The sequence below is a fragment of the Protopterus annectens genome, chromosome 15.part0, assembly GCF_019279795.1.
Source record: "Protopterus annectens isolate FY-2018-M chromosome 15.part0, PAN1.0, whole genome shotgun sequence".
In the NCBI taxonomy this organism is placed as follows: domain Eukaryota; kingdom Metazoa; phylum Chordata; order Ceratodontiformes; family Protopteridae; genus Protopterus; species Protopterus annectens.
Genome location: NC_056749.1, coordinates 374,679,984 through 374,693,880, shown reverse-complemented (window position 1 = coordinate 374,693,880; position 13,897 = coordinate 374,679,984). Strand labels below are relative to the sequence as shown.

At 42.9% G+C, this 13,897-nt stretch overlaps 1 protein-coding gene across 5 annotated transcripts in view; it reads right to left on the bottom strand.

Annotated features, from left to right (window-relative positions):
• Window positions 1-13,897, bottom strand: part of DRP2 (dystrophin related protein 2) — a 4,029,288-nt gene that overhangs the window by 1,535,874 nt on the left and 2,479,517 nt on the right. The gene's annotated exons all lie outside the window — the stretch shown is intronic.

Genomic DNA, 13,897 nt, shown 5'->3' with positions numbered 1-13,897 from the left:
TTCTGCATTTCATCTGATATTTTGAAAATTAATATAAAATATGTCACCCACCCAAATGACAGGTGGTAGTTGTGAAATATCACACCTGTTGTGTGTATATATATATATATATATATATATATATATATATATATATATACTCATTCAAATGTTAGTAGCTAGGAGTCTACCCGGGCATATTGTATAATAAGTCATGTGATTATTTAATTATTTAATCTTGCAAGTTTTGATACTGTATCTTAGTTATAAACAGATATTTCTTAAATGTGAGATTAAAGCATTTAACGTTATTGAAATTATTTTGTGCTGTGTACTATTTTTTGAGTGACTTTTCACTAACTTTTTTTCTTCTTTTCAGAGTTTTGTTTCCTTACTCAAGTCTGATCTTGTGCTTTTTTTAGACTTTCCTTGGTTTTCAGTGTTTTTTTTCTTAGAGAGACTTCAGAGAACAAATTCTGATGACAAGCTTGGAATTAAAGGCACTTTAATAGATGTGGTTTTTAAAGTCAAACAAAAATGTCAGCTCTGCTCTACCAAAGATCTAAAATCTTACTTTAGGGTAGGAGGCTGTTTTCTTGACTTTTCCTTCTACTCTTATGGAAGATCTAATGAGTCATACTCTGTTTTATCTAGGGTGCTGCTACTAGACATTCATCTGTTAGCCCATAATAAAGGACATTGGGGAATCAATATGAATGAGTTAAAGAACAATATGACTTTATCAACAGAAAGTCCTGTGACTACATTTCCGAACAAATTTCTGCCTCTACAGACCATGAATCACTATCTTTACTGTGTACTTTACCCTAGCGAAGCCACTCTTCAGAATTCCACATAATGATTTTAATGAAAGCTAAAAGCAGTAACATAATTGTAAAATGGGTGCATAGTGATCTGTCAGGAAGAAAATAAATGGAATTAACAAGTGCAGTAGGAAACGTCTCATAACACGTGTCATGTTTTACAGGATCGGGGCTTTGCTGTTCATCAGTTATGCTTGCATAATTCTTGGTAAGCATATATTGGTAACTAAAAATGTCGACAAATGTAACTCAAATGTATATTAATATCAAAAGCTGACTTCATGCACATTCAATATTATCTAAAGAAAATAAATGGTTGATGTTTGTGCAACAGCTTGAATATGAAGTGGTATGATACCATTTGGTAGATTGGTAACAACACGTATCTGAATCAATATATTAACAGTGTCAGAGAAGACTGCATGACAGTTGAAAACATCTCTCAAATAAGTCTGAGTACTTACAATAACTTGCCTTGTACTGAGAGAAAATGATGTCAGTAGAACATTGGTTTGATGAGGCATTACAAGTGGGATGCTGGAGAGACTGATTAATCTAGTAATGAAAAATAATGCAGCTGTTTGTCTATAACTCAAGATATCTGAGTTCAAGTAGTAGTTCAGGCACTGGAGCAGCTGAGGACTGAGGGGCAGAAAGAAGTGGCTTTGCTGCAACACCCCCTCCAGCAGGGAAGGAGGGTGCCTTCCTTTAATAAGGACACATACTCTTATACTTTGTGATGAGTATGGTGCCATAATAACACGGCACGTTGTTGTTAACTTTGGCATCAGGGGGCCAGAATTACCTGTCAATACATGTTATGATGCATATGACATCCCATGCTCCACTCAGTTTGGACAAACCAAAAAAAATAAATAAATAAAAAAATCCCGATGTTCAGCAGCAGTGTATGTGATGCCACTGGCTGTGCTGCTCCACTTCCCCATCCCAATTTGATATCTGTGGGGTCCCAGTCTCAGGGGGACAGAACCAGGGACATTCAAGTAGAAGTGGTACAGGCAGGCATCTGATGGCCAACTGAGGGATATGCAAATGGGGGGGGGGGCAGTGATGCAGCTATTTGTTTTTATCTGACAAATACATTTGACCCTACTAGCAATGGTAGACAAATTCATATCAAAAGAATAAATTAAATTAGGAAATAAGATTAGTAGAGACAACTAAAATCACTTGCTGTCTGAAGTCTTATATGGCTCATTAAGAGGGGGATCTGGCATAGTCTATAATGATTTATCAGATATGGATGCTTCTGAATCTTATTGTTAAACCTACAGTGGACACAGAGCTAACAGAAGGTCTGCTAATCTATGCAAAAAGCTAGATAATGGATAAACAGAAGAAAATGCATAATATCTAAACTGCAATCATCAACACTCTGGAATAAATTATTACACAAACTGAAAAACTAGTTTGAATGAATTCAAAAATAGCTAAACACCTGCATGGGAGGCAGAAAGCACAAACATAATATAACAAATTTAAGATTTCATCAGGACAAAAAGTGCTAGACTTGATTCTCTGAAATCAGAAGAATAGCTTTCTCATCTAGTGGCCTGTATTCAAAGTTGAGCAGCAATCTAGCCCACCTCTACTAAGGAACAAGACTTACTCTGCCTGTTCCTCAAAAAAAGATCCATTCCATGATCTGGCACTCTTCAGCTTCAACTCTAAAAAAAAAAAAAAAGAAAAAAAAAACACATTATGGTAAAGGGTTTGCTACAGTTACCATATCAACGACTAAGCACTTTAGTGCTTCATTACTTTAGCCTTGACACTAGCTCCAGTACCAACATTCATTTCTGAGGGTACTGTAAGAAAGCCCCATCAGCATCTGCTGACTGTACCCCCTAGTGCCTTTTCGCTCCACCCTAGCTACACTTTTTTCTAAAATGTCTAAAATATAATTCTTATCCTGAGATATGTTTTTTCCCAAAATATCCAGTAGAACTTATTTTATTTGACCTAATACTAGACTCAACAAAAACAAAGGATTCATTAGTTAAGTAAAACTAAACAAACTGAAGCAGCCTGAATAGAAAAACACTAATATTATACTTATTTATTTATTCTATTTATTTAACATTTGTTGACCAAGAATGTCTGACTAGGACAGAGCCTATTTTCAGTGGAGGCCTAGGGAGAATTGCTCCACACACATCTTTGGAATGTGGTAGGAAAATGGAGTACCCAGAGGAAACCCACATGAATGCAGGGAGGACATGCAGGATCTGCACAGAAGGTACCCCAGCCAAGAATCAAACTGTTAACTTTATATTTCATGGTTTAAGCATCAGTCAGTCTGGCCCTGGAAAATTATTATATTTGAATTACTTCAAGAGTTCTTGCCATTTTAAAGTTAGGAGAGAAATCAGGACAAAATACATTATTGGTATATATTTTCTATTATAGTACAAATAGCCGCGGTGGTACAGTGGTAGCATTGTTGCCTCACAGCAAGAGGTTCTCCTGTTCGATTCTCGGCTGGATTGTCTTCTGTGTGGAGTCTGCATGTCCTCCCCATGGTCGAGTGGCCTCTGAAAGATATGAGCGTGCCTTCACTGAAGGTTGGGCATCGGGCTGGCTACTTGGCACCATAAAAATCTACTGCCAATCATTAGCGGACCGGAGTTCCACTGTGGCGACCCCTAACCAGGAAAAGCCAAAAAGAAAACTTTTTCTGTTATAGTACAAACACAGAAAAACAGGAAAAAACAATGATAAATTGAATTAAAAATGGCATTATTTGACAAAGCAGAAACTTTGGCTAGTATTGTTGAATATGTCTTCAGAATATATTAAAAAAACAGTCAACGGACATTTTTAAAGCATCAGTGCAATGATATTATAATAGTTCAAAAACATCCAATTGGCTTTCATATCACAGTAAGATACACATGTACATACACACACACACACACACACACACACACATATATATATCTATATATATATATATATATATATATATATATATATATATATAAATATAAAGAGAGAGAGAGAGAGAGATTTTAAATGAATATACATTTGAAAATATAAGAATGTGTGTGCTAAATGCATATAAAAACACCTTGGTCAGGATTCAGAGAAAATATCGCTATGGTTCTACTAAGGCTTTGCATGGGAGTCATAATAATCATTGCTATCATCATCAACCCTATTAAATCCCATTCTGTACATGGGGTCAGGGTGTAGCATCAACTTCTGCAATCACTCTCATTTCAGTGGCAGTTTACTAGCATCTTCAATAGTCATGCCTATCTATAGCAAATCTTTACTCACACAATCCAGCCATCTCTTTCCTTGTTTCTTCTTGCCTTCTTCCTGTCTGCCCTAAATATTCTCCACTAGATTGTCTTGATACCCTATGTCTGTGCCAGAACCACTGTAATCTGTTTTCTTTCACCTCTAAATTGGAGTTACTTGGGATTCTACCTTGATATCCATCTCAGGCCTTCTTCATCACCTCTAGCTTCCTCAGCCTCTCTGTCTTCACTGCTCAGACTTCTGTACTATACAGTAGTACTGGCTGCATCAGTGATTTCAGTTTCTTTAGCATTCTTCTATCTGGAGCCCCACTGATACTACCTTTGACCTCCTCATTGAAACTTCTCTTCTCCTCAACAAGTACTCTCAGTTACTTGAAGCTGTTAACCTGTTCCACTATTTTCCCTTCTTTCTGCCATTACAGCTGTCTTACCTGTACTTAGTTTCACTCCATGTGCCTTCAGTTTTACATTCCTTTCCGTATCATTTGCTGGAGTTATTGTTCGGAGTCTGCCTGCAATATATCTGCACACAGCAGCTTTGCTGATATGTCCACCCCTACTTGTTTGCTAATGTAAACCATCACTAATGTGAACAACACTGGGCTCATAGCTGAACCCTGGGAATGTGTGTGTGTGTGTCACTATCCATACTTGTGTCATTGGGTCCTTGTACAAGTCTGAACTAATTCTATCAATGGTTCTCAACTTCAAACTATTGAAGGACTGCCCTAATCAGCGTTCTTGGGACCTTGTCATATAATTTCCCCATGTCTAGGAATCACTGCGGATATCATGTTAGTCATGCTTCCTCCTGATCTGAATCCACTGCGGATATCATGTTAGTCATGCTTCCTCCTGACCTGAATCCACTGCAGATATCAGATTAGTCATGCTTCCTCCTGACCTGAATCCACTACGGATATCATGTTAGTCATGCTTCCTCCTGACCTGAATCCACTGCGGATATCAGGTTAGTCATGCTTCCTCCTGACCTGAATCCACTGCGGATATCATGTTAGTCATGCTTCCTCCTGACCTGAATCCACTGCGGATGTCATGTTAGTCATGCTTCCTCCTGACCTGAATCCACTGCGGATATCATGTTAGTCATGCTTCCTCCTGATCTGAATCCACTGCGGATATCATGTTAGTCATGCTTCCTCCTGATCTGAATCCAAACTGCTTATCAACCATCTTACTTTCTACTACTCTGCATATCTGTTTATCAGTCATCCTTTAGAGAACTTTCATGCAGTATGACAAGAATCTGATGCCCCCATACTGCCCACAGTCTTAAATGACATGTTTCTTCTTGTACACTGCCACTAGTAGGCTTATTCTCCAGTAATCTGGGATACACCTTTTACTCCATAATGCTCTGAGTGCCCTTAGGAACCATTTCTCCCATAACTCATCAAACATCTTGATCATATCTACCATGACTTCATCAGAGCCTGCTACTTTCCGATTTCAGTTTCCTTAGTGCTGTTCTTATTTCTCTAGGTTGGGCTCCTTTCTTCTTTCAAAGTAGGCTGTGTCTAAGGCAGTAGAGAGTCTAAGAGGGGGATTCTTCATTCAGAAGCTGCAAGAATAAGAAGTTATGTCTTACCATAATGTTCCATGTTAGTTGTCTTCTTCTCACCTTCTTTCTTGTTGGATGGGTTCGGAGCCGATCCTTGGCTCTGACTCGACCTATACTATAGCTCGAGAGCTATTTTTACTGGCTCGAGGCAGCCCTATATCCCACAATACCATGCGCTAACTCCCCAGATCTCGTTTGGAAGCTAAGACATAGTATAAAACATAATATTATAATCCTTTTTTTTTTTTTTTTTACGAGTACAGGTTACCTGCTAGTAACACTAAGGATACCATGAAAGACGCAACATATTGTATCTCCAGAAATGGAAGGACTCAGAACCTTGAGTCTATCCAGGCTAGGGGGCAGGAGGGAGGGATGCAAGAAAGAAGGCACAAAGAAGACAACTAACATGGAACGTTATGGTAAGACATAACTTCTTAATGTTAAGTTGTCATTCTCGCCTTCATTCTTGCTGGATGGGACAGCGTCCCTAGCATCTTAGTCCTGGGTGGCTCAATGGAACAGACTCCTGAGTACAGTGGAACCAAAATCAGCTCTATTTCTGGAGGCTAGATCAAGCTTGTAATGGGCAATAAAGGTATGTTTGGATGCCCATGTAGCTGCTGCACAAATGGCATCTAGTGGTAACCTTGCTTGAAAAGCCATTGAAGTTGATAGTGCCCTGGTTGAATGAGCTTTAGGCCTAGAGGGTAGTTGCCTGTGTCTCAACTCATAGATCATGGTAATAATAGATGTCAGCCATCTGGAAAGAGTAACTTTCGATACTGAAAGCCCTTTCTTGCCTGCAGCATGAGAGAGGAAGAGCTGGTCTGACTTTCTAAATTGTTTTGTCCTGTCTAGGTAATACCGTAATTGGTGATGAACATCTAATGAATGTAATTTTTGTTCAGCCCTGTTGTTATAGTCTGGGAAAAAGACGGGCAAATCAATGGAGTGGTTTAGATTTGCTTCCGATAACACTTTTGGTAGGAAGGAAGGGTTTGTTCTGAGAGTTACCCTATCTTCATGAAAAACCAAATAGGGAGGACGGACAGACAAGGCTTGAAGTTCCGATACCCTTCTGGCAGATGTTACAGCTACTAAAAACAGCGTTTTCCAAGAAAGAAGTTTGAGGGAGCAAGAAGCTGCCGGTTCAAAAGGGGGTAGAATTAGTGAAGTTAGAACTAAATTCAAATCCCATTGTGGGGGTGGATCTTTAACTGGAGGTCTGAGCAACACAATGCCCTTGAGAAAGGCTTTACAGAGTTTGTGGGACATATTTGCTTCTGAGAGTCCAACATGAAAATTAGCAATGGCCGCTAATTGTACCCTGATAGTGGCCGATGATGACCCCGAATGAAAAAGCTCCACCAGAAAGTCTAGAACCTCATTAATGGGTGCATGGAAAGGATCTAAGGATCTATTTTGTGCCCAGTGTGAAAAACGCTTCCATTTACTCGCATAAGTCTTCTTGTATTGGACTTATGGGAAGCCAGAATGATATCACGAACAGGAGGAGAAATAAGGGGAAGCCTGGCTATGGCTGGAAGTGGAGCAACCAAGCTGTGAGGCTGATGGAATGTAGAGACTGATGCAGCTTGCCCGTGAGGTGGGTCAACAGATCCGGAAGGGGTTCCAGATGCCAAGGCTGTTCCAGTAGGTATTTGTGCAGGAACAGAAACCAAACTTGTCGATGCCAAAATGGGGCAATGAGGATCATTTTGGATCTCAATGCGGTTGCTTTCTGAATTAGTTGTGGGATCAATGGAAAGGGAGGAAAGGCATAAAGAAGACCCTGTGGCCAAACATGAACAACAGTGTCTCTGAGGGGCTGGCCTGGTAGAGGGAAAAGTGTGAAGAAGTCGAGGCACTTATTGTTTTGCGGAGTTGCGAAAAGGTCACAGCAAGGCTGGCCCCACTTCTAAAAAATTCCATCTACTACCACTTGATTTAGAGACCACTCGTGAGGCATGAGGATAGTTCTGCTCAATCTGTCTGCTATGACGTTGGATTTCCCAGGGATGTGCATTGCTATCAGAAACCGTTGAGATGAAATTGCCCATTGCCAAAGTCTGAGTGCTTCTTGACAGAGGGGGTAGGACCTTGTTCCGCCCTGCTTGTTTATGTACCACACCACAGACATATTGTCCATTTGAATTGCTATAGTCCCTGTGGGAAGAGAGCTCTGAAGGGCCTGCAATGTCAAAAGCACCACCCTCATCTCCAGGACATTTATGTGCAGGTGGCATTCTGACTGTTGCCAAGTGCCCTGAACCATCCTGCCCTGATAATGCCCCCCCCCACCCAATCAGGGAGGCATCCGTTGTGACAGTGGCAACTGGAGGGGGGAGAACAAAGGGTCTGCCCTGAAAAAGCTGAGGGGAAACCATCCACCATGAGAGATGTTTCTTGCAAGATGGTGTTATCAAAATGTTGTGGGTCATTGGCAGGTGCTGAAAGGACCACTGAGAAAACAGCATCCACTGAAGGAGTCTCATGTGGAAGCGGGCTAATAGAAGTAGAAGAATCGCCACCGCCATGAGGCCCAACACTTTCAATACTAGTTGACTTGGACTCTGCTGGGCTGAAACAGGAGCTGAACATTCCACCTTATGTCTGTCACTCTCTGAGGTGGTAATGTTGCAGACATTTCTGTGGTGTTTAATACAGTGCCTATAAAGTTTATACATTGACAAGGCGACAAGTAGGACTTTGCAAAATTTATAGAAATACCCAGGCTGTTGCAAAGATGGATAATATAATCCCTGGCCATTATGAGATCCTGTTTGGTGGTAGCAGAACTGAGCCAGTCGTCTAAGTATGGAAACACCTGGAATCCTTTTTGTCTCATGTGAGCCGTGACCACTGCCAAACATTTGGTGAACATCTGGGGGGCTGTGGTGAGACCAAAGGGCAGGGCCCTGAATTGAAAGTGACTGACTCCCAGCCGGAAGCGGAGAAACCTCCTGGAGCGCCTGTGTATTTTTATGTGGTAGTACGCGTCCTGGAGGTCTACCGAGCACATCCAGTTGTCTCTGCCAAAAAAGGGTAGAATGGACTGCAGTGTTACCATCCAAAATTTTGTCTTTAATACATAGTTGTTTAACCTGCTGAAGTCCAAAATGGGTCTCCAATCTCCTGTCTTTTTTGGTACCAAAAAGAATCTGGAGTAGATTCCGGATCCTAGCTGATCTGCTGGGACTGCCTGGATGACTCTTTTGTTTAACAGCTTTTTTATTTCTAGCTGAGCCTGACCCCTTTGTGCGGGTGGTACGTCTGGTAGGGGTTTTGGCGGTTGTACCGGAGGGAAAGTGAGAGGAATTTTGTAACCCTCGGATATGATCTTCTGTACCCATGTGTCTTGAGTGATGGATTGCCAGGCTTCTGGGTACAGAGATAATCTTCCCCCGACTGCCTCCAAAGGCGGACAGTCGGGCAGCTTCTCAGGGATGCTGAAAGGGTTGGTCAGGGAAAGATTCCCTGGAACCCTGGTTTTGTGGACCCCCTCTGCCTCTGGGGCGGCATCTGTTATTATTCCCCCCCTCTGCCTCTAGGGGGAAATTCACCATGTGCGGCAGGCGCGACTCCCTGTGGTTTGCGGAACCACATCTTTCCACCCCTCTGTCCTTTAGGATAAGGTCTAGAAGGCATGGAAAAATGGACTCCCATGGCAGAGAGAGTCTTACCATCTTGCTCGCATCTGGTGAGGGTATTCTTCACCTGAGGCCCGAACAATTCCGAACTGTCAAAGGGGGTGTTGGTGAAGGACGCCTTGAAGGGGTCGGCAAAGTTACAGAGTCACATCCAAGCGGGGCATCTCAATGCAATGCCTGTGCCAACGGCCCTACTCACTCCATCGGCTGCATAAGAGATTAGCCGCATGGAGGAGTTAACAATGGAGTTCAGGGTAGCCAGCTGAGAGTTTATTTTGTCCTTAAACCCCACAGCAGAAGGATCCTGTACCATTTCACCCAGCTCTGTGAGCAAGTCTCTTTGAAGGCGGGTGAAATTACATAAATAGCTCAGCGATCGCATAGAAAATGTCGCTGAAGCAAAGGTCTGCTTGCCGTACCTGTCCATGGTCCTGGACTCTTTGTTAGGAGGCTGAACAGGTACAGAAGGATCAGCTAATTCCTTCTTAGTGGCTGCTGCTACCACCATAGCATCAACTGAAACACCTTTGGTGAGAAAGGATTTGTCATCTGGTGCAGAAATAAATTTAGAAGGCCTCCTAGGGGTAGGTTCCATTGAATCAGGAGCTGCTCACGCCTTTCTAGCCATTACCTCCATTAGTGGGTCGAAAGGGGGAGACACCCAGGAGGTGGAAGGGCGAGATCCAAAGGCGTCAAGGTAAACCAACTCGTCCTCGGAAGGTTTGAGAGTGGACCAATTTCCCCTCTGTCTTAGGATCTCCAGGATGTCTGAAAAGGAGACATCCTCAGAGGGGGATCTGGGGGAACCCTCTGACTCATCCAAGTCGGTGTCCGACGTGACAGACTCGGGGGAGTCTATGTGCTTCCTCTTGCACTTTCTTTTCCTAGGGGGTTCCCCTGAAACTTCAGGGGAACCCTCGGAAGAGGAGGAGACACCCAAAGTGGGTACCTTATGCTTTGGATCTCTGCTGTCGGGTATAGGAGGGTGGCCAGAGACCGTAACAGGCACTACAGAGGGAGGAGCCGCAGAACTTAACCTTAGAGTGGACACTGGGTCCAGCACACTCCTCATCACCTCGAAGGCTCCCCCATCAGACAACAAAGGTAGCCCTGGCTCCGAAGAGGCTGGAACCACCCCCAGAACCGAAAGAGAAGGCTCCGAGAATGATGTCGGGGCCGAACTAACCAGAGCCGAAGCTCCGAGAGGGAGAGCGGGGTCGGACAAGGGTCCGATGCCACTCACCCCCTCGGAGCCGACAATGGAGTCCCAGCATCCGGACCTCTCCATGGACGGAACCAATAAAGAGGTCAGAGCCGACAACACTGGAGCCGAAGGAGGGGGTATCGGCTCCGACGTGGGCAAGGCCACGGTTCCGATGAACTCCGGCTCCGAACTCGAGAGATGAGTCAGAGGAGGAATGGATAACTGTATCGAAGGAGCCACAGTCTGGTGAGATGGGCTCTGAAGCATTTGGGCCAGCACCTGAGATTTTATGAGTCTACTGACCACCCTTTCGATGTCATGATCAGAGAGCCTGGAAGACCTCAATGAATGAGTCCTAAGACTCCACTCCGATAGGAGCCAATCTGACGGACTCTAAAGAAGGGGATCTAGAGCGCTTGCATGCTGGGGTCGGCTCCGATGATGATTTCGAAGCGGAACCCACTTTGCTCGCCTCGGAGCCAGCCGGAACCAAGGTCAGAGCCGTCTCGACAACACCAGCCCTCGGCTCAGAAGCTGGGTTTGATGGTTTTTGATGACTTCCCCGAGCCAGACTTGGATGAAGAGTCATCAGGCTTTAACAAGCCCCTTAGAATAAGCTTGTTATGCCTTTCCTGCAGGACTCTTGAACTAAATCCGTGACAAATGGAACAAGAGTCCTGCAGGTGTAAAGGCCCCAAGCAATAGACACAAGAAGTGTGACCGTCTGTCAGAGACATTTTCTGACAGCACGAGTCACACTTCTTGAATCCCGAGACCTTAACATCTTTGAACATTGCCCTAAGACAGTCACTCAATCAGCACACACACTCACTCACTCACTTACACACAAGGGGGAGATGAGGGGGCTGACAAAAACAACAACACACACACACAGAGGTGAGTAAACAGAAAAACTAAAGCCTGTAGGCCTGATTATAAAAGTTAACTACAGGGGTGGGTAGGGCTTACGAAACAAACACTATTAAGTATAATATCGATAGGGAACAAAAGTAGGGAAAATAACCTAATAACTACCTCAAAAAATTAGAAACTTGTTGAAAAAAATGCTTTACTGACCTGAGCCGGTAAAAAAGGCAACCTTGCAGCGAAGCGGCAAACGAGATCTGGGGAGATAGCGCATGGTATTGTGGGATATAGGGCTGCCTCGAGCCGGTAAAAATAGCTCTCGAGCTATAGTATAGGCCGAGTCGGAGCCAAGGATCGGCTCCGAACCCATCCAGCAAGAATGAAGGCGAGAATGACAACTTAACATCTATTTATTCTTTCTACCTGTAATGTCTTGTGGACTAATGAGCAGGTGTTGTCGGTATCCCTTGTGAAGAGTGTCTGACTATCTTCTTTATTTTTCTTTTCTGCTTTACCTTGTACCCAGAGAGCACTTCTTTGTGTCATCTACTGATTTACTTTTCTGAATGGCAGAATGCCTCTGATGCCTTATTCTTCACTATTGCAACTGCACTCTTAGCTTCTTTGTTAGCCAATCAGTTTTCCTTCTTAGCTTGGTCTGTCTTATCTAACTCCGCTTTTTCTTGCAGTCCTCCTTTCTTTTAATAACTTTTTGGACTTATTTATTTATTATTTATTTATTTAACATTTGTTTACCAGGAAATTCTGACTTGGAACAAGCCAATTTTCATCAGAGGCCTGGGGAGAAATGCTCCAAATGCATGGCTTTGTAATGTGGGAGGAAACCAGTGCACCTGGAGAAAACCCACACAAATGGAGGGAGGACATGCAGACTCCACACAGAAGGCACCCCAGCTGAAAATCAAACTGGAGGACCTCTTGCTGTGAGATGACAACACAAATCACTGCACCATCCAACTTCTGTGCAATCCAACTTCTGCATTCCACCAGCTTTTCTTAGTACCTTATTTACATACCTGTATCTGCCACATATCTGTTCTATAGTCCTCATGCATGCTGTTTTGAGGTACTTCCATTCTTCTTCAACTTTATCTATTTCCTCCTCTTCTTGAGGGACTAGAGCCCTGTATATTTCCTTGAACTCTTGTGCATTTTCTTCCAACAACTTCCAGGTCTTCAGCCTGGTCTCTATTAACCTTAGAGCCTTTTCTGACTAATGCATGCAGCTGATTACAGCAACCAATGGTTTATGCTGTAGACCAACTGTTTCACTGGGATGACTTTGCAATAGCTAATTCTTCCCCATTACCCTTTCCTTAATAGGAAGATATCTACCCGAGTTACATGTTGGCCACTCTTGTATGTGAGCTTGTGACTGCTTCTCTTGCTGAATCATGCATTTCCCACCATCAAGCCATTTGCTAGACAGAAGTCTAGAATAGAATCTCCTTCTTTATTCCTGTTGCCCCACCCATGTGGACCCAAGCAGTCCTCATATCCTTTTCTGTCTATCTGTATGTCTGTCCCAATATGTGCATTAAGACACCATGTTATTAACACCAACCCATGTTGTCCTGCTATATCTAGTGGGTCCTACAACTGCTACTTGAATGCACTGTTTTCCTCTTTATCACAACCATAGGCTGAGGAACACTGCCCTTATCCTTACATTGGAGTCTGACTGCTATGAGTCTGAGACTAAATCTGATGACATCTCCACTGTCCGCTCCCTCACCACACTTCCCATGGCATGCGAGTTCTAATAAGGCAATGGTGATAAAATAAAATTCAGAGATATGAAAGATCTGCACTGAGCAAAAGCTCATTAGCATGTTTCTGGTTAGAATAAATTAGCATGTTTCTGGTTTGAACACTTTCAAGTTAAAAGGAACCATGCTAGTGTGCCCCATGCTAACTCATGCAATGCTGTTGCATAGGTGTACACACACACACACACACACACACACACACACACACACACACACACACACACACACACACACACACACACACACACACACACATGGCTTTGTAATGCTTACCTGTTGCATCTCTAATAGTCCTGTTTCTACCATTGACATCAATGAGTAAACACCCTCAAAATGTGAGTACATTTTTAAAGTGACACTCCCTAAATAGGGTGGTACAGCTTTTCTTTGAATCACTCTACCTCAGAATTCCATTCCAGGTGAAAACTCCTTGGAAGAGCACATGGCTAGCTTGCATTAGCTGCATCCCTGGGCTGCCACATTTGCATGCAGCTTTCAACTGCACAATCACTATGACACTATAAGATGGAACCTTCTTACAATGAGTCATTTCTGCATAATGCACTGAGTAATCCTGCTAGAAACAGGATTGTGGAGTTTACTATGTGTTTCGAAATCCCAACACTTATATACTCAGTTGATAAATATGCATAAAATAATTTTAATAACTGAATACTGATTTCTTTACAATGTTCCTATGCATACATA